The sequence below is a fragment of the Triturus cristatus genome, chromosome 8 (genome assembly GCF_964204655.1).
Source record: "Triturus cristatus chromosome 8, aTriCri1.1, whole genome shotgun sequence".
In the NCBI taxonomy this organism is placed as follows: Eukaryota; Metazoa; Chordata; class Amphibia; order Caudata; family Salamandridae; genus Triturus; species Triturus cristatus.
Genome location: NC_140591.1, coordinates 1,115,822,716 through 1,115,845,910, shown reverse-complemented (window position 1 = coordinate 1,115,845,910; position 23,195 = coordinate 1,115,822,716). Strand labels below are relative to the sequence as shown.

The 23,195-nt window shown below is 47.8% G+C and overlaps 1 protein-coding gene across 6 annotated transcripts in view; it reads left to right on the top strand.

Moving 5' to 3' along the window:
* Nucleotides 1–1,603: 1,603 nt before the first annotated feature.
* The window catches only part of LOC146805462 (protein-lysine methyltransferase METTL21E-like), a 421,842-nt gene continuing 400,250 nt past the window's right edge, over nucleotides 1,604–23,195 (top strand). For 3 of the 6 annotated variants that reach the window (XM_085622696.1, XM_085622694.1, XM_085622698.1), the window contains exon 1: nucleotides 1,604–1,739. The gene's annotated coding sequence lies outside the window, so the exon portion shown is untranslated. Of the gene's footprint in view, nucleotides 1,809–23,195 lie in introns of all 6 variants that reach the window. The other 3 variants (XM_085622695.1, XM_085622699.1, XM_085622697.1) reach the window with 2 other exon arrangements.

The following is a 23,195-nucleotide window of genomic DNA, read 5'->3' as shown; positions in this document are numbered from 1 at the left end:
TAGTATTACTAGGATCCGGTGCAGTGTGTGGTTAGTGTCTCTAGGATACAGTGCAGTGTGTGGGTTAGTGTCCCTGGGATGAAATGCAGTATGATGGGTTAGTATTAGTAGGCTGAAGTACTATGTAGTGGTAATGGTTCTTAGGATGCACGCCAGGGCAATGGGCTGGTATCTATGGGATGCTATGCAGTGTGATTGGTTCGTTTTGCTAGCATGTAGTACATTTTGATGGGCTAGTACAATGCACTAGGTCATACGGAGCCCACGGGTGCAGTGTTGTGGGTTAGTGTCCCTAGACTGCAGTGTGGCATTCCTCTGATGCAGTACAGTGAGCTGGGCTAGTGCCCCTAGCATGTAGTGTAGTGTACTGGGGTAGTGTTCAAAGGCACCTTGTAGTGGGTTAGTGTCCATAGGGTAAAGTGCAGTCTAGCGCATTAGTGTTCCTAGGAGGCCGTTCAGAGTGGTAGGCTGGCATCCAAAGGTGTAAAGTAGGTGGCTAGTTTTGTCAATGATGCAGTGCTGTGTGGTGCTTTAACATCGCTAGGGTGCAGTGTGCAAGTCTAGTGTCCCAAGAGTGCAGTGCAATCTGGTGGATTGTTGTTTTTACCTACAGTGCAGTGTGTTAGGTTAGTGCCCCTTTGTATGCAATGCAGTGTGCATGCTGGCCTGCTTAGAAAGCAGTGTGGTGAGTTTCGTGTAACTCATTTGCATAAAAGCATTGAGATAGTAGCCCCTTCGATGCATTTCAGTATGCACGATTAGTTTTGCACACTTATAATGGTGCAGCATCAATACAGTTAAGTCGGCGATGACGTTTGAACACCATTCAGGGCGTCGGGCCAGCTGTCTGAATCAGCCATTTGCATTCAGACAGAGCCCATTTTCTTGCTCCGGTATTACTCTCGGGACAACTAAATCTCTTTCATCGAGTACAGCAACATGTATTTTCAAAACAAGACGACAAAGTCACCCACAAGAGAAATACTTTGCACTAGCTCTAAAAGGCCTGGCTCAGCACTGTTACTAACCATGGACGAGAGCTAACTTTCAATGAGAGAGTAGCACAAATATGTCGTCACTCAGTGTCACTTTCCGGTGATAAATATTCTGTCCTCGTTTTTGCCTTGACAAGGGTAACTTCTCAATTTCCACGGTAGAAGATTGTACCCTAAGAATAAAGATTGTTTTGATATATTCTATTTCAATGTTAAAAATGTTTGACAGAAAACCCTGCGGTTGGTCATTAAGAGACCAATACTCAGTGACGTGGCAATAGCCCCGTGTGGGGGGGGTGGCTCCGGCTCTGTGTGACACTGAGAGCTCCTTATTAGGTCTGGGGCGTGGGTTGGGGGTCTGGGGGCTCCAGGTACTTTGCACACCCCTCACGTTTCGTTACTTACACCACTGCCAACGCTGTTTATTTAGTCTTTCATCTTCTGCCCGTCGAGCTATCGGTTATTATGTCCTGCTACCTTTTTAAAGCACTGCGGTTTGCCAACGCCTGTCATATGAGATGAGGTGGGTGCTTGCTTTGCACAGGAGCAGCAGCTGCCGGGATTCCTTGGCGTCGCGCGCGCGGGGAGGCAGGGGCGTGTCGTTTACAGTGTGCGTCTGCTTTGAGGGTAGTCTCTCTGGGAGCACTGGCGAACTTGTCAGAGAAAAGACTGGGAAAACAGAAGACTGTTGAAAGAGAAGAGCTGAAGTTTTAGAGTCTACTGCTTGACGGGAAGACCAGAAGGGTAGGGCACCGCGCGTCCATCGATCCACTCACTGTCTCTACCCTAATGCGTTCTCTACTGTATTATTAGGTATGACTGCTCTGAATGGGCCCACGGTTACTCCGTCCCTATTTGCTTGTGAAAGGTGCTGGATGGAGCATTATGTGGTATTAAGGTTAAGTGGCTGTTTCAAGCGTTAGCAATGTTTCAGTTACAAACATTTCATAGCCCCATCCCCCGTCATAGCTAAAGAGCAACCTGAAACCACAGAGTGCATGTGCGTCATCCATAGGCCAGGAAAGGCGCGAATTCTGAGCGCCTCGCTCGTTGAACAGTACCTGGCGGCAAGGGTATACGCTTCTGAAGGATAATAGGTTATTTGTATTATTAGTTGCACGTTTTTGTTTGAGAAAAGTGTTTTTCCTTTTTTTTTTTTTAAGAACAGCTGAATATTTTTATGACCTACAGTGGCGTCAGTGTGTCCGCTACTTGGTTTCGGGCCATTATTTGTTAGGTGGATATTCACCAATCATCGTAGGGCGTGGCAGCATTCTGTTTTGCCTTCTGCAGATAATTTCAATTAAGTCCCTAATAATTCAAAGCACTGTCCATAGTTAGACAACCTGTATTATTTACTAGCCAATTATTTTTCTGTATTACATATCATCACTTCGAGATCTAGTGAGACTAATTTCACAAACACTTTTTCAGTTCTACATTTCACAAAAAAAACCATCCGTTTATTAACTTGTATTATAAGCATTTGTGAGGAGTGGCGTATGGGGTTCAATTCACAAAGGTAAATTTAAACATGTAGATGTTTTCGTGTGTAAACCTACCACTGGATGTAGCAGTAACTTTACACTTTTTCGCCACTTAACATTTCCGAGTGTAAAGTTACTCCGAGGTGCAGACTTACATAGCTTCAAACTTGGCAGAGACCTATAGAACAGGATTTACTTGTGCAAAGTTACCTCTCGTAACCTTTCACACATAGGCGGAGGTATCCACCAACAGTTCAGAGATCTCCCTATGGTAAAGTATAGGAAAATGTATTTAAATGCTTTTTAATTTTTAAAAATGATAAATTACCAATGTAAATAAATTCTATCAATTTATTTAAATATATAACTAATAAAACAACGTACATATCAAATAATTAAATATTTTTATTATATTTATTTAATGTAAAAATCATATCTCTAAAGAATTAATTTGAAAAAAAAACACCTACATAACATGTGTATTATATGTATTAACATTTATTAGAAGGCATGTATAGAAATCATTTTAAAGAATAAAAAATATTTAACAAAAGTTTTAAAATTAATTATAAAAAAATTCATTTAAAAATAAAATAGCTTTGTTATTACATTGGTAACTAATGTATAATTAGCCAATTCAATGTATTATGGGTATTGAAGTATATGAATACTCAAAGTGAATCATCATGTGAAGTTTTACTTGAGAATTATCATAATCATTATGGGAATATTTCTGTCTCATTTGAATCAGAATATGAGGCGATATCTTACACAAACTTCTTCCTGTACTCTGATGTGACTGATAAAATCTGAAAATGGAAGTCTGTTTTCCATCGGCATGCATTCCATTTTATTAAAAGGCACGCAACCAACAGCACCTGATTTGCATATGATTAGGACCGTCAAGTCGGTCGAAACGCGTTATGTTGAGAACTGGTTTGGTGGGCTCGTTTCACGCCGCAGAAGCAGCAAGTGTGTTTTCTTTTGGAATATTTTTGCTGTCGATGCCCACACACGAGCCCAGACCTGAGAGGCTGGGCATTCCTGATGGCGTTAAACCTCATTTGAATATATATATATATATATATATATATATATATATATATATATTATCTACTGGTGGTCGCCAGTAGATAGTTATAGTTAGGACCTATTTTCCTTAGGAAATTTGCAAAATTCTATTTCCAATAACTTTGGCGCCGGTTGACGAATCTTACCGAAATGTTCAAACCTCGTGGGGCGCTCCGGTCCGCTCCTATCTTGAAAGTTTTGGGGTTATTCGTCAAGCGGGGGCCAAGAAAAAAGGGGGTTCCCAAAATGTGTTTTCCCCATGCAATTTCCCATAGGAAACTTTAGCCGCGGCTACAGCCCGAACTGCTGAACGGAATTACACCAAATTTGGCAAAGAGGTAGTTCTTGGTTCAGAAAGAACCCTTTTTGTTAAATGGTGTAAATCCGTTCAGTAGTTCCTGAGAAAATCAAAAGTAAAAACACATATATATCTATGGCCGCGCAGGATCCACGTACCCTCCCGATCACGAGCTGTATGCTAACTGGCTGTCAACATTCCAAACCAGGAAGTGTTGGCAGCCATCTTGTGCCTCCGTAGAACCGAGTCACAAGAAATCAGTGAAACAAACGGAAAAAGGGGGCAGGGTAGAAACACCCTGACCCCCTAGGCCTACTTAGGGGGTCCGACAAGGACTCCCAGGGCCCAAAAAACATATATATATATTTTTAAAATTGGCAAAATCCACGCAGGGTGCGCGGATCCGGCCGAGAAACAAAAATAACGAAGCGCGGACTCCAGCGCTTCGTTAATAATTAGTCCCCGGGTGGGCCAAATCCTTGGGGCAATGTTTGATTTGTGGGGCCCCCCAGCCCAGGGGACCGCCACCCCCCGGGGCTTTGCGAAATTATATGCGGGGTGGCTCACAGCCCACCCCAGCCCAGGGGACTGCCACCACCAGGGCTTAAAAAAAACATGGGTCGGGGGCTCCAAGGTCCCCCCAGCCCCGGGAACTCCACCCCCCAGGGCTTTTCGAAATGATGTGTGGGGGGGCTCACAGCCCCCCCAAGCCCTGGGGACCACCACCCCCGGTGCTTAACAAAAACATGGGTGAGGGGCTCAAAGGCCCCTCCAAGCCCCGGGGACCACCACCCCCGGGGCTTTGGAAATGTTGGGAGAGGGGCACGCGGCCCCCCTCCTGGAACCCTGTCATGGCCCTGGGGACCACCACCCCCAGGGCCGGCTCCTACAGTGTCCCGGGGTGCCCACCCCAGGACACTGCTGTTTGCTATGGCAGGGTGGGAGCCTCGCGGCTCCCGCCCTGCCATAGCAAACTGCTTTGGCTTTTGGAAGAGAGAGCAGGAAACCTGCTCTCTCTTCCAAAAACCAAAGACGATTGCTTTTCCACATGGGGAGCTGCATCTTAGCAGCTCCCCGTGTGGAAAAGCAATGCCGGCTCCCGCAGGAGGCGGGGAGCCGGTGGGACCGTGGGAGGATTGGGGACCCCCCAAAGTCCCCAACGGAGAGGGCCAGCCCCGGGTGATGGGGTCCTGGGGCTATTAGTGGCCTGCCTCCCCAAAATTTAAATAAAAAAAAAAAACAACAAAGACCGGCCCCGGGGGATGGGGTCCCCGGGCCCATAAGTAGCCTGATGAGGGGGGCAACGCAGCCCCCCTCCAATATATATATATATTTTTTAAAAAGGCCATGCCCCGGGGGATGGGGTCCCCGGGGCCGATTAAGGCCTCGGGAGGGGTCCAAGCGGCCCCCTTCCAATTTATTTTGATTTAAAACATTTTTTTAAGGGGCAGGCCCTGGGGGATGGGGTCCCCAGGGCCAATAAATTAGAAAAAGAAGGAGGGCCACACAGCCCCCCTTCTTAAACAAAAAAATCAAATAAAAGACCGGCATCGCACCGGAGGCCACACCCCCTCCTTGCAGCACTCTGCAAACGCACCCCCTGGCGCGTTTGCAGATGGGGAACAAATTCCCCTTGAATACTGGGGGTCCCGGGGGGCCAACTAGCCCACCAGGAACCTCCAGTATGCGCCAGGGGGCTGCGTTGCAGAGAGGTGTTCTGAGGCCATGCCCCTTTTTACACCTCTCTGCAACACAGCTCTGTGGCGCTTAATGGAGGTAGCTGGTAGGCTAGTTGCACCCCAGGGACCCTCAGTATTCAAAGGGAGTTAATCCCCCAACTTAAAACGCGCCACGGGGCGTGTTTGAACAGTGGTGAAGGGAGGGGGCGGGGCGGTGCCATGTGTGCAAACACGCCCTGTGGCGCGTTTTAAGTTGAGGAATTAATTCCTCTTCAATCCTGAGGGTCCCTGGGGGCCAACTAGCCCACCAGGTACCTCCAGTAAGCGCCACGGAGCTGCATTGCAGAGTGTTGTAAAAAGGGGCGTGGCCTCTGAACATCTCTCTGCAATGCAGCTCTCTGGCACATACTGGAGGTACCTGGTGGTCTAGTTGGCCCCCAGGGACCCTCAGGATTGAGGAGGAATTAATTCTCCAACTTAAACCGCACCACAGGGCGTGTTTGCAGACATGTCACCTCAGGCCACGCCCCCTCCTTGCAGCACTCTGCAAACGCACCCCCTGGCGCGTTTGCAGATGGGGAACGAATTCCTCTTGAATACTGGGGGTCCCTGGGGGCCAACTAGCCCACCAGGAACCTCCAGTATGCGCCAGGTGGCTGTGTTGCAGAGAGGTGTTCTGAGGCCACGCCCCTTTTTACACCTCTCTGCAACACAGCTCTGTGGCTCTTAATGGAGGTAGCTGGTGGGCTAGTTGCACCCCAGGGACCCTCAGGATTCAAGGGGAGTTAATCCCACAACTTAAAACGCACCACGGGGCGCGTTTGCACAGTGATGAAGGGAGGGGGCGGGGCGGTGCCATGTGTGCAAACACGCCCTGTGGCACGTTCTAAGTTGAGGAATTAATTCCTCTTCAATCCTGAGGGTCCCTGGGGGCCAACTAGCCCACCAGGTACCTCCAGTAAGCACCACAGAGCTGTATTGCAGAGTGTTGTAAAAAGGGGCGTGGCCTCTGAACACCTCTCTGCAATGCAGCTCTCTGGCACATACTGGAGGTACCTGGTGGTCTAGTTGGCCCCCAGGGACCCTCAGGATTGAGGAGGAATTCATTCTCCAACTTAAACCGCGCCACAGGGCGTGTCTGCAGACATGTCACCTCAGGCCACGCCCCTACCTTCACCATTGTGCAAATGCGCCATGTGGCGAGTTGTAAGTTGGGGAATTAATTATCTTTCAATACTGAGGGTCCCTGAGGGGCAACTAGCCCAACAGGTATCTCCAGTGTGCGCCAGGAAGCTGCGTTGCAGACAGGTGTTCAGAGGCCACGCCCCTTTTTACACCTCTCTGCAACGCAGCTCTGTGGCGCTTACTGGAGGTACCTAGTGGGTTAGTTAATCTCTCATCTTAGAACGGCCACAGGGCGCGTTTACACAGTGGTGAAGGGAGGGGACTGGGCCTGAGGTGACATGTGCAAACACGCCCTGTGGCGCATTTTTAGTTAGGGAAATAATTCCCCTTCAATCCTGAGGTACCCTGGGGGCCAACTAGCCCACCAGGTGCTTCCAGTAAGCGCGCGCTGCGTTGCAGAGAGGTTGTGCCGGCCGTGCCCCTTTTTACATCTCTCTGCAATGGCGCTTACTGGACGTACCTAGTGGGCTAATTTGCCCCTAGGGACCCTCAGGATTCAAGGGGACTTAATCTCCCAATTTAAAACGGCCACAGGGCGTGTTTACACAGTGGGGAAGGGAGGGGACGGGGCCTGAGGTGACGTGTGCAAACACACCCTATGGCGTGTTTTAAGTTGGGGAAATAATTCCCCTTCAATCATGAGGGCCCCTGGGGCCTAACTAGCCCACCAGGTGCTTCCAGTGAGCGCCACTGCGCTGCGTTGCAGAGAGGTGGTCCAAGCCATTTCATTTTTACACCTCTCTGCAGCGCAGCTCTGTGGCGCTTACTGGAGGTACGTAGTGGGCTAGTTGGAACCTAGGGACCCTCAGGATTCAAATGAACGTAATCTCCCAATTTAAAACAGACACAGGACGTGTTTAAACAGTGGTAAAGGGAGGCGACGGGGCCTGAGGTGACGTGTGCAAACATGCCCTGTGGCGCGTTTTAAATTGGGGAAATAATTCCCCTTCAATCCTGAGGGCTCCGGGGGGCTAACTAGCCCATCAGGTGCTTCCAGTAAGCATCACTGCGCTGCGGTGCAGAGAGGTGGTCTAGGCCGTGCCCCTTTTTACACCTCTCTGCAACGCAGCTATGTGGCTCTTACTGGAGGTACCTAGTGGGCTAGTTAGTCCCTAGGGACACTCAGGATTCAAGGGGACTTAATCTCCCAAATTAAAACGACCACAGGGCGCGTTTACACAGTGGTGAAGGGAGGAGACGGCGACTGAGGTGACGTGTGCAAACACGCCCTGTGGTGCGTTTTAAGTTGGGGAAATAATTCCCCTTCAATCCTGAGGGACCCTTGGGGCCAACTAGCCCACCAGGTGCTGCCAGTAAGCGTCACTGTGCTGCGTTGCAGAGAGGTGGTCTAGCCCGTGCCCCTTTTTACATCTCTCTGCAACGCAGCTCTGTGGCGCTTACTGGAGGTACCTAGTGGGCTAGTTGGACCCTCAGGATTCAAATGAACTTAATCTCCTAACTTAAAACGGCCACAGGACGTGTTTACACAGTGGTGAAGGGAGGGGCCTGGCCTGAGGTGACGTGTACAAACACGCCCTGTGGTGCGTTTTGAGTTGGGGAAATAATTCTCCTTCAATCCTGAGGGCTCCGGGGGGCTAACTAGCCCATCAGGTGCTTCCAGTAAGCACCACTGTGCTTCGTTGCAGAGAGGTGGTCTAGGCCGTGCCCCTTTTTACACTTCTCTGCAATGCAGCTATGTGGCGCTTACTGGAGGTACCTAGTGGGCTAGTTGGACCCTAGGGACACTCAGGATCCAAGGGGACTTAATCTCCCAAATTAAAACAGCCACAGGGCGCATTTACACAGTGGTGAAGGGAGGGGACGGGGACTGAGGTGATGTGTGCAAACACGCCCTGTGGCACGTTTTAAGTTGGGGAAATAATTCCCCTTCAATCCTGAGGGCTCCGGGGGGCTATCTAGCCCACCAGGTGCTTCCAGTAAGCACCACTGTGCTTCGTTGCAGAGAGGTGGTCTAGGCCGTGCCCCTTTTTACACCTCTCTGCAACGCAGCTCTGTGGCGGTTACTGGAGGTACCTAGTGGGCTAGTTGGACCCTAGGGACCCTCAGGATTCAAGGGGACTTAATCTCCCAATTTAGAACGGCCACAGAGAGTGTTTGCACAGTGGTGAAGGGAGGGGATGGGGCCTGAGGTGACGTGTGCAAACATGCCCTGTGGCACCTTTTAAGAGTTAAGAGGTAGTTTTAACCCCCCTGCCCTATTATATACTAGGGGCTTACAGAGGAGGTCATGATAATCACAGGGGGACCCCAACACTTAGTGTTCCCTAGCGTATGTAGGTGTTTTCACTGTATTCTAAGTGTCTTTTAACATAGCACTGGCTCTATGACTGGTTAGTCAGACTCAGTTACCACCAGTATCCGTCTGAAAAAGTTGAGGGTACAGGATGATTTTGCAACAAGGCTTTTTTCTGCTCTTCGGTTTGTTTTTTCTGCACATTTTCCTTCTTCCTGCACTTTTCTTCGTCTTTGAGGACTCCTGTTGCTTCTTTCTGCATTTCTTTTTTTCTTTCTGTGCATTTTTTCTTCTTTCTTCACATGTCCTATCTCTGTTGGCATAGTTAGAAATTAGCATTTAAAAAACCTTTGAAATTCACTGAAAAAACCATAGGTTTCAGGGGCGTTATAGTTAGCTGGACATTTCACTCGTACAAAACCATTGAAATGCCCCCGTTATAGTTAGTTCAGCTAACTATAACTCGCGCGCCCGCAATGCACTGCTGGTGACGTCACATATTATATCACTCATGACATGGTCAGTGACATTACTCATGACATCACTCATGACATCTCAAATGACATCACTGATGACATCACTGATGACATCATCCTTGTGATAGAGTGGCAGACCTCCTCTCACCCTAATATAACCTTTGATACACACATACAAAAATAGAAACAAACATTTTCAGAACAATGGACATACCAATACCAGTTACAACAACCTATTCAGTAATTCTAAGATCTACATACACTCATTCACCAACAGTCCTATATAGTCACTCATACATGTACTCACTTATCATAGGTACTCATACACCTATACATCCGGTTACATACCGCCACTCATCCATAGAGTAACTCACACATATAGTCACTCATGCTAATAAAGAACCAAACATCCATTTACTTGCATATACAGTTATACACACACCACCACACTTATTTCTACAGAAACTTACACATACTTACTATTTTGAACAATCACTTATAGAAACACATACTTATTCATACAGGAACCCTTCCAATCTCTCACTCTCACATATACTCTTTTATATACACCAATACTCACATATACTAGTTTAAAATATATGTAGTTACTTATAAAGACACTATTGAGACAGTCATTCACTCACTAACACACCCATACACACACTCATTCACCCATACAGGCCTGCACACATACTGTCTTCAACACATACAAATAGTGACTCACTCATTCATGCATGTATGCACTAAGTAATACCCCCACTGAACCATACATAAAACTCAGACACTCGTACTGATACTCGAAAAACCAAGTAATAACCCATATAGACACTCATGTAGCTACTCACCAACCCATGCAGCCACTTATACACAAAGTGAGAGACTGATAGAGATATTTATATATATAAACATTACTCACTAACCCATGTATTCACTAAGATACACTTAATCAGTCAGTTATACAATCAATTTTTCATTAAAAAAATCAAATCATCCATTTAGACACTTATATACCCATTTATTCTTCCATCGACCTTGAGATATACATATATAAACCATATTTAATTTTCAGAAAAACACACATTCACTGGATGATGTCATCAGTAATGTCATTTGAGATGTCATCAGTGATGTCATGAGTGATGTCACTGACCATGTCATGAGTGATGTAATATGTGACGTCATCAGCAGTGCATTACGGGCGCGCGAGTTATAGTTAGCTGAACTAACTATAACGGGGGAATTTCAATGGTTTTGTACGAGTGAAATGTCCAGCTAACTATAACGCCCCTAAAACCTATGGTTTTTTCAGTGAATATATATATATATATATATTCACTGAAAAAAACATAGGTTTCAGGGACGTTATAGTTAGAAATTTTCATTTAAAAAAAACCTTTGAAATTCACTGAAAAAAATATAGGTTTCAGGGACTTTATAGTTAGAAATTAGCATTTAAAAAACCTTAGAAATTCACAAAAAAACCCATAGGTTTCAGGGACGTTATAGTTAGTTGGAGATTTCACTCGTACAAAACAATAGAAATTCGGCCATTATAGTTAGTAGAACTAACTATAACTCACGCCCCCGCAATGAACTGCTGATGATGACACATATTACATCACTCATGACCCCCAGGGACCCTTAGGATTCAAGGGGACTTAATCCTCCAACTTAAAACACACCACAGGACGTGTTTGCACACATGTCACACCAGGCCCCGCACGCTCCCTTCACCACTTTGCAAACGCACTGCGTGGCGCATTTTAAGTTGGGGGATAAGTCCCCTTGAATCCTGAGGGTCCCTGGGGCCCAACTAGCCCACCAGGAACCTCAGTAAGTGCCACAGGGCTGCGTTGCAGAGAGGTGGGCCGAGGCCATGCCCCTTTTTACAACTCTGTGGCACCTACTGGAGGTACCTGGTGGGCTAGTTGGCATCCAGGGACCCTCATGATTCAAGGGAACTTAATCCCCCAACTTAAAACATGCCACAGGCACGTTTGCACACTTGTCACATCAGGCCACGCCGCCTTTCCCACACCACTGTGCAAACGCACCCCGTGGCGTGTTTTAAGTTGGGGGAGTAAGTCTCCTTGAGTCCTGAGGGTCCCTGGGGGCCAACCAGCCAACCAGCTACCTCCAATAGGTGCCACAGAGCTGTGTTGCAGAGTGGTGTAAAAAGAGGGCGTGGCCTTGGACCACCTCTCTGCACCGCAGCTCCCTGGCGCTTACTTGAGGTTTCTGGTGGGCTAGTTGGCCCCCAGGGACCCCCAGTATTTAAGCGGAATTAATTTCCCAACTTACAACGCGCCACGGGGTGCATTTGCAGAGTGATGCTGGGAGGGGCCTCCAGCGTGATCCTTTTTTTTGTTTTTTTTTCCAGAAGGGGAGCTGTGTGGCCTCCCTTTTTTTCCCATTTTTGAGGTCCTGGGACCCCATCCCCCAGGGCCTGACCCCTATTTATTTTTAAATAAACGGGAAGGGGCTGCATGGCCCCCTCTTGAGGCCATCCCCGGGGTATGGCCATACATTTATTTTTTGACATAAAAAAATTAAGAGGGGGGCTGCGTGGCCCCCCTCCTGAGGCCTCTGTTAGCCCCGGGGGCCCCATTCCCCGGGACTGTGCCTCTTTTTTATTTATTTTTTATTTAGGGAAGGGGGCCACGTGGCCCGTCTCCTGGGCCACTTCTGGCCCCGGGGACCCCATCCCCCGGGGCCGTCCCTTTCCGTTGGGGACCGTGGGGGCAGCCCCAATGCCCCCACGGTCCCGCTGGCTCCCTGCCTCCTGCGGGAGCTGGCATTGCTTTTCCACAAGGGGAGCTCCTAACATGCAGCTCTCCTTGTGGAAATGCAATCTGGATTGGATTTTGTAAGCGAAAGCAGGAAACCTGCTCTCGCTTACAAAATCCAAACCAGTGTTTGCTATGACGCTCCCGCCCTGACATAGCAAACAGCAGTGTCCCGGGGGTGGGCACCCCGTGACACTGCAGGAGCCGGCCCTTGGTGTGACAGTCCCCTGGGCCATAAAGGGCTCCACAAGGGGGCCGTGCAGCCCCCCTTCCTACAAGTGCAAAGCCCCTGGCAGGTGGTGGTCTCCGGAGATTGGGGGTCCGTAATGGACCCCCAAAATTTAAATATACAGTGCCCCGGGGAGGTGGTGGTTCCCAGGGCGTGTGGGGAGGCTTGTGCCCTCCCCACACATTTTTTTTTATTTTTTATTATTAAACTGAGCCCCGGGGACAGTGGTGGTCCCAGTGGCTGCGGGGGGGCTGCATGCCTCCCCGCAACTCATAAATCTTTCCCCAGGGAGGTGGCGGTCTCCAGGGCAGCATGGGGTGGGTTGGGGCCCCAACGCATTTTTTTTATTATTAAACTGATCCCCAGGGAGGTGGTGGTCCCCGGGGCTGCGGGGGGGGGCTGTGTGCCCCCCTGCAACTCATAAATCTTGCCCCGGAGAGGTGGCGGTCTCCGGGGCAGCAAGGGGGGGATTGGGTCACCCCCCGCATTTTTTTCAGTGCCCCGGGACCTGGTCCACCTGGGGGCTTAAATACAACGAAGGGCGGGAGCCCGTGCTTTGTTTTTAAAAAAAATTCTCGCCGGATTCGCGACCCCAGCGTGAATTCGGCAGATTTTTTTAAGAAGGGTGTTTCTACCCCGCCCACTTTCCTTGTTTTAAAAAAAAAAATTCTCTGTTTTCTTGTGACTCGTTTCTACCGAGTCACAAGATGGCTGCCAACACTTCCTGGTTTGGAGTGTTGACAGCTAATTAGAATAAAGCCCGTGGTCGGGAGATTTCGCGAACCCTCCTCGGCCATAGATATCAAAACTTGTAGTTTTTTTTTAGTGCCCGCGACAGGAAACGGCTCAAAACTCAACGTGGACACACTTTATTTTTACAGTGAAAACTGACCCTTTTTTGCAAAGTGCCTAGCTGTAGATTTTGAATCCTAGGTCTGCGGGCTCCTAGGGAAACCTAGCAAACCTATACAATTTTGAAAACTAGACACCCAGGGAAATCCAGGATGGGGTGACTTGTCTGGCTCTCACCAGGTTCTATTACCCAGGATCCCTTGCAAACTTAAAAATATGTAAAAAAAACCAAACATTTTCTCACATTTCTGTGGTGGAAAGTTCTGGAATCTGCGTGGATCTACAAAATTCCACCCAACAGCGTTCCCCAAAGTCTTAAAAGAAAAATGATACCTCACTTGTGTGGGTAGGCCTAGTGCCCGTGACAGGAAACGGCCCAAAACGCAACATGGACACACCACATTTTCACATTGAAAGGGGACCCTTTTTTTGCAAAAGTGCCTAGCTGTAGATTTTGAACCCTAACTCTGCCACCACCTAGGAAAACCTAGCAAACCTATGCATTTTTGAAAACTAGACACCCAGGGAATCCAGGATAGGGTGACTTGACTTGCTCTCACCAGGTTCTGTTACCCAGAATCTCTTGCAAACCTAAAAATATTTGTCCAAAAAAACACATTTTCCTCACATTTCTGTGGTGGAAAGTTCTGGAATCTGTGTGGATCCACAAAATTCCACCTACCCCACGTTTCCCAAAGTCTTCCGAGAAAAATGGTACCTCACTTGTGTGGGTAGGCCTAGTGCCCACGACAGGAAATGGCCCAAAACGCAACATGGACACACCACATTTTCACATTGAAAGGGGACCCTTTTTTTGCAAAGTGCCTGGCTGTAGATTTTGAACCCTAACTCTGCCAGCACCTAGGAAAACATAGCAAACCTATACATTTTTGAAAACTAGACACCCAGGGAATCCAGGATAGGGTGACTTGACTTGCTCTCACCAGGTTCTGTTACCCAGAATCCCTTGCACATTTTCCTCACATTTCTGTGGTGGAAAGTTCTGGAATCTGCGTGGATCCACAAAATTCCACCCACCCCGCATTCCCTGATTACTCCCCTCCCCAGGGCGGCAGAAAGCCTACTAGGCACCGACTTTTTTTTCGGAACGTGCCTACCTGTGGATTTTGGGTCCTAGCGCACGGAAACCTAGGGAAACATAGCAAACGTATATATTTTTGAAAACTAGACACTGAGGGGAACCCATGATGGGGTGACTAGTGTGGCTCTCACGACGTGCGCGCTGATCGTCATTTCAGGAAAACCTTGGGGGGCCTCGGGAGCTGGGGAAGCTCTTACCCAGCTCCTGAAGCTCTTGTGGGGTAAAGGGAATCCCTCTGGTGCCCGCACCAGAGGGATTCCCTGAGTCATGGCGTCTGACGCGCGGGAGCCGTCCGACGCACAGGACCATTTATGCGTCGGGCGGCTCCCGCACGTCCGATGCACCGAAAGGGTTAAAATGAAATGACTGACAAGTTTCAGCTGACGCCTTTGAATGGGTCCTACAGAAATTACAGTGGATAGCTTTTTATTACTTGTCCTTTTTCCACCTTGATGACCCTTAAACACTAAAGCCGCAATCCTCCATATTCTGTACTTGCAAATTATCTCCTCCATGTTTTTGGCAACGCACATTCAAATTCAAGTACCCTCAAAATATGTTCATCTCTCGAGTTCGCTATCCCAACATGGTTAGTAAGGCACTTCATATTGCACAATAAACTAAAAGCTCAAATTTCATCACCTATTTTTCTATATTATTCAAAAAGTTCCTCATCATAAAGTGCATCAATGTTGTAGAAAGTCTGTACATATCTTGACAGTAGGATTTAATCAAAAGTTGAGATAAGATTTCCTTCAAAGATTTTCCTGATTTCAATTGTATCATAAATCCATGATTTACAAGTTAATACAGGGAACTTCTCCAAACTCAAACTCCTCTATTCTGGTATTTACTTACAAAGTACATTACATAATTAAATCAAGCTGTAATTCCAAACAGAATTACTCAAGTTATAAGGCGCCCCATATATCAATAGCATTCATTGTAAGATTCCATTGCACATGAAGCTACCCTAAAGTGCATAGTCCATCATGGTATGCTTCAAATATTTAAAGTGCATAATGCTCATAAAGTGCACAGTGCATGATCCTAAAGAGTATTACCATTCCAGATCTTCCCAGATAGATAGGGTGCATGGTAATTTATAAGAGTAACATTTAATATATGAGACTGTCGGACAATAAAGTACTATAAAGTGCATGGTGTATCATAATATGATTCAAATATTTAAGGTGCATAATGCTCATAAGGTGCACAGTGCATAATCCTAAAGAATCTTGCAATGCTAAATCTTCCAGATGTAATAGGGGACCATGTAATTCATAAGAATGAAATATAATGTAAGATTCTATTGCACATGAAAGTACTATAAAGTGTGTGATGCATCATATTATGAGTCATATATCTAAAGTAAATGATGCTCAACAAGTATACAGAACATGATCATAACAATTCTTTTCTGGATCTTCCAAAATGGTATAGGCTACAGTCTAATTCATAGGAAAATAAACTTCGGCAATATATAAAGTGCTGACCATCCATAAAGTGCATGATGCCAAACCGTACAATCTGATTATGTATAAAGTGCATAGTATTTACAAAATACACTTTACTTAACTTAAAAAAAATCCTGCATGATATCTCAAACCACTTCTAAAAGAGCATTTCAATCTGTCCATTATACGTAGGGATGCTATAGAAGTCCTTATAGAGGCTTCACCCCATATTTATCATGGATCGTCATGGTACCCTTCAAGAATGGCAATCTGTAATGTTCATTAGATATAACCATAAAAAGAGGGGAACACATTGGGGAAAAATGAAAAGTTATTAAGATGAAGCAGTATGCCAAAAAGGGAGACCAAATGCTTAAAACAATTTCCATGTAACAAAGTTTTTTTTTCCGTATGTCACAGTCTCTTATTATAAGTTAAAAGATAGACTTTTCACATATTATCGTGATTATAAATGGACATACAGTTGAGCATCAGTATTCTGGCCCAAAGGTATCTCTGTTCTTAACGATAATATTAGTTGTGATTCTTGTTTCCTCAGTTCTTTTTGTTGATCACCTCCCCTCGGGTGGGCCCAGATATGTCTAATTCCACAATAACTGAATGTTGCTAATGATCGATTGTTATACTGTTCAAAATGGCAGGCAATGGGGTAATTCTTATCACCATTTGTTATTGCTATTATATGTTGTAGTATTCTTAGTTTCATCTTGTTGATAGTACTGCCCACGTACAACTTATCACATCTGCATTTGAGGACGTAAATAACAGTCCTTATTGCAAGTAATTTTATCATTAATTATCACCTCATGACCTTCAAAGGTTCGATAACTCCTGCAATTTAATCCATATTTAAGTGACTTACAAGAGCTGCATCTTATAACACCTCCTGTGTTCATAGAGATCTAATCCTTCTGTTCTTTCTTAGGCTCATAGTGATTAGATGTTAAGATGCCCCCCGGAAATCTTGCTTTCTTTGAGGTTATCCGTGGACCCATTTTCACAACATCCTTAAGATGCTCATCCTTCTTCATGATGGGTCAATTCTTTTGCAAGATACTCTTAATTCTTGGCTGCGCCATATTGTATTCTAAAAACAATCTTTTCACTTTACTATCTTTTTTGTTTGTGAGTACAATTGTTGCTCCCTTGTTTTCTCACTGGCTCTCGTTTTGGCATCTTCTAATATATTTCCAGGATATCCCCTTTTAAGGAAATGCTTGATCATACCGCATACTACTTTGCTGTAAAGTTCTTCTGTGGAGCATATTTTCTTAAACTCTTAACATTTAGCTATATGGAACGCTCCATTTTAGGGCATCTGGATGACCACTATTTGCATTCAATAAGGATCTGGTGGCTGTTGACTTTCTGTCGATCCTTGTTTGTTAATGAATCACCATCTACCTCCAATTTCACATCAAAGAAGTCAAAGTGTAAACAATTCTGCGTATTTGTGAACCATAGGTTGAGATCATTATGGTTACGATTTAAAAAAAAAAAAAGACATTTAATTAATCTTCATTGCCTTCCCACAAGATGAATAAGTTGTCTATGAACCGAGTGCACAATGCAATTCTCCTAGTGCACTCGCTGTTTTCTTCGGCCTAGGCCACCTCCTCTTCCCTCCATCCCATGAATAAATTTGCATAGGTGGGGGCGAGGGAAGTCCCCATGGCTATATCTTGCTGCTGTAGATTATATTTACCATTAAATATAAAAACATTGTGGGTAAGGCAGTGTCTTAGCATTTCCAATAACATCTGTGTATGGTCAACCATTCTACTGGACGATCCCTCAAAAACATGTTCACATGCCTGAATTTGTTTACTGTGGTCAATAGATGTATATAATGAGACTACATCTAACATCACCATTATATTTTCCTAATTCCATGGAATGCGATCCAGTTTGTTTTTGGAAATCCGTGCTATATTTTAAATATGATGGAAGGCCGGTTACAAATTCCTGCAGAAACAAATCCAAGTATCTAGAGCTGTTTTACAACAGCGATCCAACAGAACGTACTATGGGTCTCCATATGGGGACCCAGGTGGATTCAAAATGCATTTGTGTATTTTTGTCAGAAGATAGATGGTAGAATTTTTTGCATTTTCTACTTTGAGATACTGATATTCTTCCCATTCCAAGAGATATGATCCATGCCATGATTTCAATTTTAAATGGCACTCATTCTCCAGCTTTTTCATAGGATTCTTGTTAAAGCAAGTATAATGCGCAGTATTGTTCAATTGCCTTCTAACCTCGAACAAAAAGGTTTTCCGGTCCATCAAAACAATATTACACCCCTTTTCTGAGGGCTTTACAATCAATGACGGAATATTTCTTAATTCATTAATATCTTCCCAAATCTTTTGGGAGAAGTTGTTCTTTTTGTAATTGTTCTGCCATTTTTTTCCAGAGCTCATGTAGACCTTCTACGACCAGATCTTGGAACAGATCAATCCGGTTCCCAGGGGGTAATTGGGGACCAAACCTGCTCCGCGGTTTTAGACCACTTTCCACCTGATGGTCAGTTTCAAAACCCATGTCTCTCAAGGTGTTCTGATGTGTGGTCTCTCTCAATTCTCGTGCTTCCAACTGATCATTCATGTTGGTTGATGTTCATCCGCTGTTTATTCAGGACATCAATTGAATCCTCCATGACCAAATCATGAATGTTAATGAGGTCAGGGATATCAGAAATTTTGAACGAAAAAGGTTTAGATTGTACTAGCATATCACTGGTGAACATTTTTTTGGTTTCATCTAGTGATATTTGTGAAGCTTTACTTTTCTTTTCTTTTTTTTTTTTTTTTTTTTGAAACCGTTTATTACAGGACTTAAAAGTATACAAGTATGGGCCCACAACCTTCCGGCCGGCCGCTAGCAATAGTAGGAACACACGACATATATACATGGAACACGTGGTATTACAGGAGGAGCATTTCTCAATAGATAACAATGTCGAAAAACCACATCATCCAGGCCCCATTATGCGGTTTCATTTTAAATTAAAACAACAAAAATTAAAACCACACCCACAAGGCAACCCACAATCAAAAATAGCAGTACGTGCTCCCCAAGAGGGGGGATCCCAACTATACACAGAAGTGTGAAGAGGGGGAAGAGAGCAAAGCGAGGACTGGGGGAACCCAATGCCCGGCAGCGGGGGAATGAGTCGGCTAAGGGGATGGGGCTGGCGAGGGATCAGGCAGCAGCGGCGGCGCACAGATACCCCCGCGGTAGGCGTTCCAGAGGCCCCATACTTTCACCCATGTCCCAGGCTTACCCCTCGCCACATACACCACTTTTTCGCGAAACATGCACCAGTCCATGTGTTCTTTCCAGGCCGAGACCGTCGGGGGCCTCTGGGATCCCCACAGTTGAGCAATATCACGCCTTGCTACCATATATCCCAGAGTCACCCACCACGTCTGCGGCGCTGAGTACTCAGTCGGTTCCCACACATTCAACAGGCATCTTCTCGCTTCAGGCAACAGCGCCACATGCGTAACCAGACGCAGCACCTCATGTACACCACGCCAGAACCCCTCTACCTCCGGGCACTCCCACAAAATATGCATAAAGGTCCCCAAAGCACCACACCCACGCTTACATAACCCATCTCCGGCATAGCCCATACGCAGAAGCTTTGGCCCCGTCATGTAGACCCGGTGGAGTATCTTGAGCTGGACGAAGCGAAGGCGAGCCGGTATGGCCACCTCCTTCGGGGAGGCCACCGCGGAGGTCCAGTCCTCGTCGTCCAGCTCCAGCCCGTCGGCAACCCAAGCCGCACGAAGGGCAGTCAACAGGCCCGAGCGGTCATTTATCAGCTTTTTATATATAAGTGAGATCGTGCTGTCCGGGACATGCCCATCCAGCACTCTATCTTCCAGGGGGGAATATTCCGGGATGGAGGCAACATCCATGAAGACGGAACCCAGCGCATGACGGACCTGCAAATACCGGAAGTATTCACTGCCCTACAACTGAAATTCCGTCTGCAGCATATCGAACGTTTTAAATCCTCCCCTCGTCCAAAGATCCCCCACTTTACTGATACCTATCATGTCCCACTTCTCAAAGCCCTTAGAGGTCCACAGGGAACCTAACCGCTCAGACGCGTATAGTGGTGATGCCCGGGTCAAACGGTCCTTCCACCCCATAGCTGCATTGGCCGCGTGCCAGACTTGCACCATGACACGCGTGGGGCCCGTCAGACGAGCGTCGGGCGCGCTAGAGTAGAGCGCTCGATTGTAGTCGCCACCTGGCAGGAGCATCTTGTCCATTTCAAAAGCCGGGTTTAAGGCGGGCCCGTAGAGGCCATGGTTAATGGCAGCGAGCTGGGAGGCCCAATAGTACCGTTTAATATCCGGGAGGGCAATCCCCCGTCAAACCATGGGAGCGTCAGCTTAGCCAGAGCAATGCGCGGCCTCCCGTCCCAGAACAGGCGGCGTTGCAGACTCTCCACCTCGCGGAAGTAGCGCGCCGGGACCAAGTCCATAGTGTTCTGCAAAGCGTACAGAAAACGCGGCAGAGACATCATCTTGAACAATGCTGCCCGGCCGAGCGGCGAAAGCGGCAGGCGCCGCCAGCGTGCGACATCTACCCGCAGACGCTGGAGGGGGGGAAGCAGATTCCGTTCATACCGGGCCTCCGGGTCCAGAGTAATGAAGACACCCAGGTACCGAAATCCCTGCGGGGCGATCTGGATCGGACAGCCCCGCGGGAGAATAGGAGCCTCCCCAGAGAGAACATACACACACGATTTAGCCCAATTGATGACGAGACCGGAGTTACGACCAAACGAGTGTAAAACATCAACTAGGACTATAAGTGATTTGCGTGGGGAGGCTAGGTACAGAAGGATGTCATCAGCGTATAGGGATACGCGATCCTCATACTCGGGGGTCCAACGGAGACCTCGGATGGAAGGCTCCCACCGCAGCCACTCCGCCAGGGGCTCCAAGGCAAGCGCAAAAAGAAGCGGCGACAGGGGACAGCCCTGCCTCGTGCCCCGGCCCAGCTCGAACGGGCCGATACTTTTCCGTTCACGACCACCTGTGCCAATGGGCCCGCATACAGCAATTTGACCCAACTGATGAATCCTGGGCCAAACCCGAACTTAGCAAGCATCGCCCAGATGTATGGCCACTCAAGCGTATCAAACGCCATGGTGGCGTCTAAGGACGCCAGAATGGCCGGTTCCCGTATGAATGGGACGCGCGCAAGCACCCCATGCAAACGCCGAAGATTAAGGGCTGTATTGCGATGGGGAATGAAGCCAGACTGCTCCTGATGAACCAGATCTCCCACCACACCGACCAGCCGATTGGCGAGTACCTTAGCGAGAATTTTAGGCTCCGCATTCAGTAGTGAGATAGGCCGATAAGAAGTAACCCGATCTCGAGGTCTCCCTTCCTTGTGGATCACCACGATTGTGGCCAGACGCTGGTCAAGCGGGAGGGAGCCCACTGAGTGGGCCGCAAGGAACATTGCGCGGAGGTGAGGCGCCAATGTATCCGGTCGCAGCTTGTACAGCTCGATAGGGATACCATTCGGGCCCATGGCCTTGCCAGAAGCGACCGAGCGTATGGCGAGGGCAATTTCGTCAGAGGTGGGAGCGGCGTCCAGCAACACCCTGTCCTCCCCGGACAGGGAAGGCAGTGCGATATCTCTGAGCAGGGCATGGGAATCCTCTTCCGAGCAAGAAGAGACCGGGGAATACACCTCGCGGAAATACTCCGCGAAGCATGAGACAATTTCTTCTGGTTCAGTCACACACACACCATTCGTTTTCTCAATCAGTGGGACCACAGGATTCGCTCTTTCCTTTTTATCCAACCACGCTATCAGTTTACCAGCCTTATCACCCACATCATACAGCCGCCCCTGTTGCTCTCTACTAAGGCCCCTGGCCGCCTCCGTAACGAGGGCCCTATACGCCGCCTGCTTGAGCTGGAGGACATGTAGTGCAGCGTCCGTCACCCCATCTTCTAGATTACCCTCCAGCTCCGCTATTTCAGCCTCCACCCGGGTCACCTCTTCCCGCTCACACCTCCGGGCGTGGGAAATAAGGGATAGGGCCTCCCCTCTAAGTACTGTTTTGAAGGCCTCCCACAGGGAGATAGCTGAAGGCACTGACCCCACGTTCTCCTCAAAATAGCGCTGGAGGGATTTAATCAAGTCAGCGCGAATGGTGGGGTCGCGCAGGTACCAGGAGTTGATTGGGACCACCCTGCTCTCAGCCCTCGGAAAGACATCAACATGCAACAATAGCGGGGAGTGGTCCGAGATACCCCGTGCCAAATGGCGCACTTCCCCCACCCTCCCGACATGGGCCGCCGGGACAAGGACATAATCAAGCCGTGAGAGACTACCATGGGCCCCCGAGTGGAAAGTGTATTGCAACTGTGTGGGATGTTTTAAGCGCCAGCAGTCCACTAATCCCAGTGTATCCAAGAGGCCGGATAGCCACGCCTGTGCCCGGGGGAGGTCCCTAGGGGGGTGACGATCCACAGTTCCAGAAACCACCGCGTTGAAATACCCCCCCACCACCAGAAGCCCCCCCGGAAGGCCAAGGAGGAGGCGCCCCAGATCTGCAAAGGTGGTCGACTGCAACCCCGGTGGGACGTACACTGACACAAAGACAACCACTTTGCCCTCCATTCTCCCCACCAAGACAGTGTAACGTCCCCTGTCATCATGGAGCACCTCATCAATTTCTAACGGGAGCGAGTTCTTTACCATGATACCCACACCCCTCGAGCCTGACGTGAAGCCCGAGTGGGCCACAAGGCGGTAGCCACGCCGATTCATGGCGCAGAAGGAATTGCCAATAAGGTGTGTCTCCTGCAGGAAGACCACCTCAGGCGAGAGTCGCTTCAGATACTGTAGGACCACACCTCGTTTGATCCTGTCCCCCAGTCCATTAACGTTCCAAGACAACAAAGTCAATTCCCTACCCCCATCATACACAAAGACCATCATTCGTCCCCCCGAGAGCACAGTAGAGCCTACACAAAAAAAGGGTTGCCTTGTGAGAATAACAAACAACGCCCCATCCCTACCCACCCACCCCAACAAAACTCCCCCCTCCCTGCACCCCTGCATGAGCCCAGACAGCCCCCCCAATGTGCAGTGTGCCTGTCGCCCCATAGATAGTTAAACTAACTAGACCCCCAGAGGAGGAGGGAGAACCCCCAAGAGACCCCACACAACCTCCATAGGAGGGGAAATTAAGCAATCCGACGTATAGTCAAAAAGTGGCATCATTTTTGTCCCGAGCGAGGCCTAATATTAG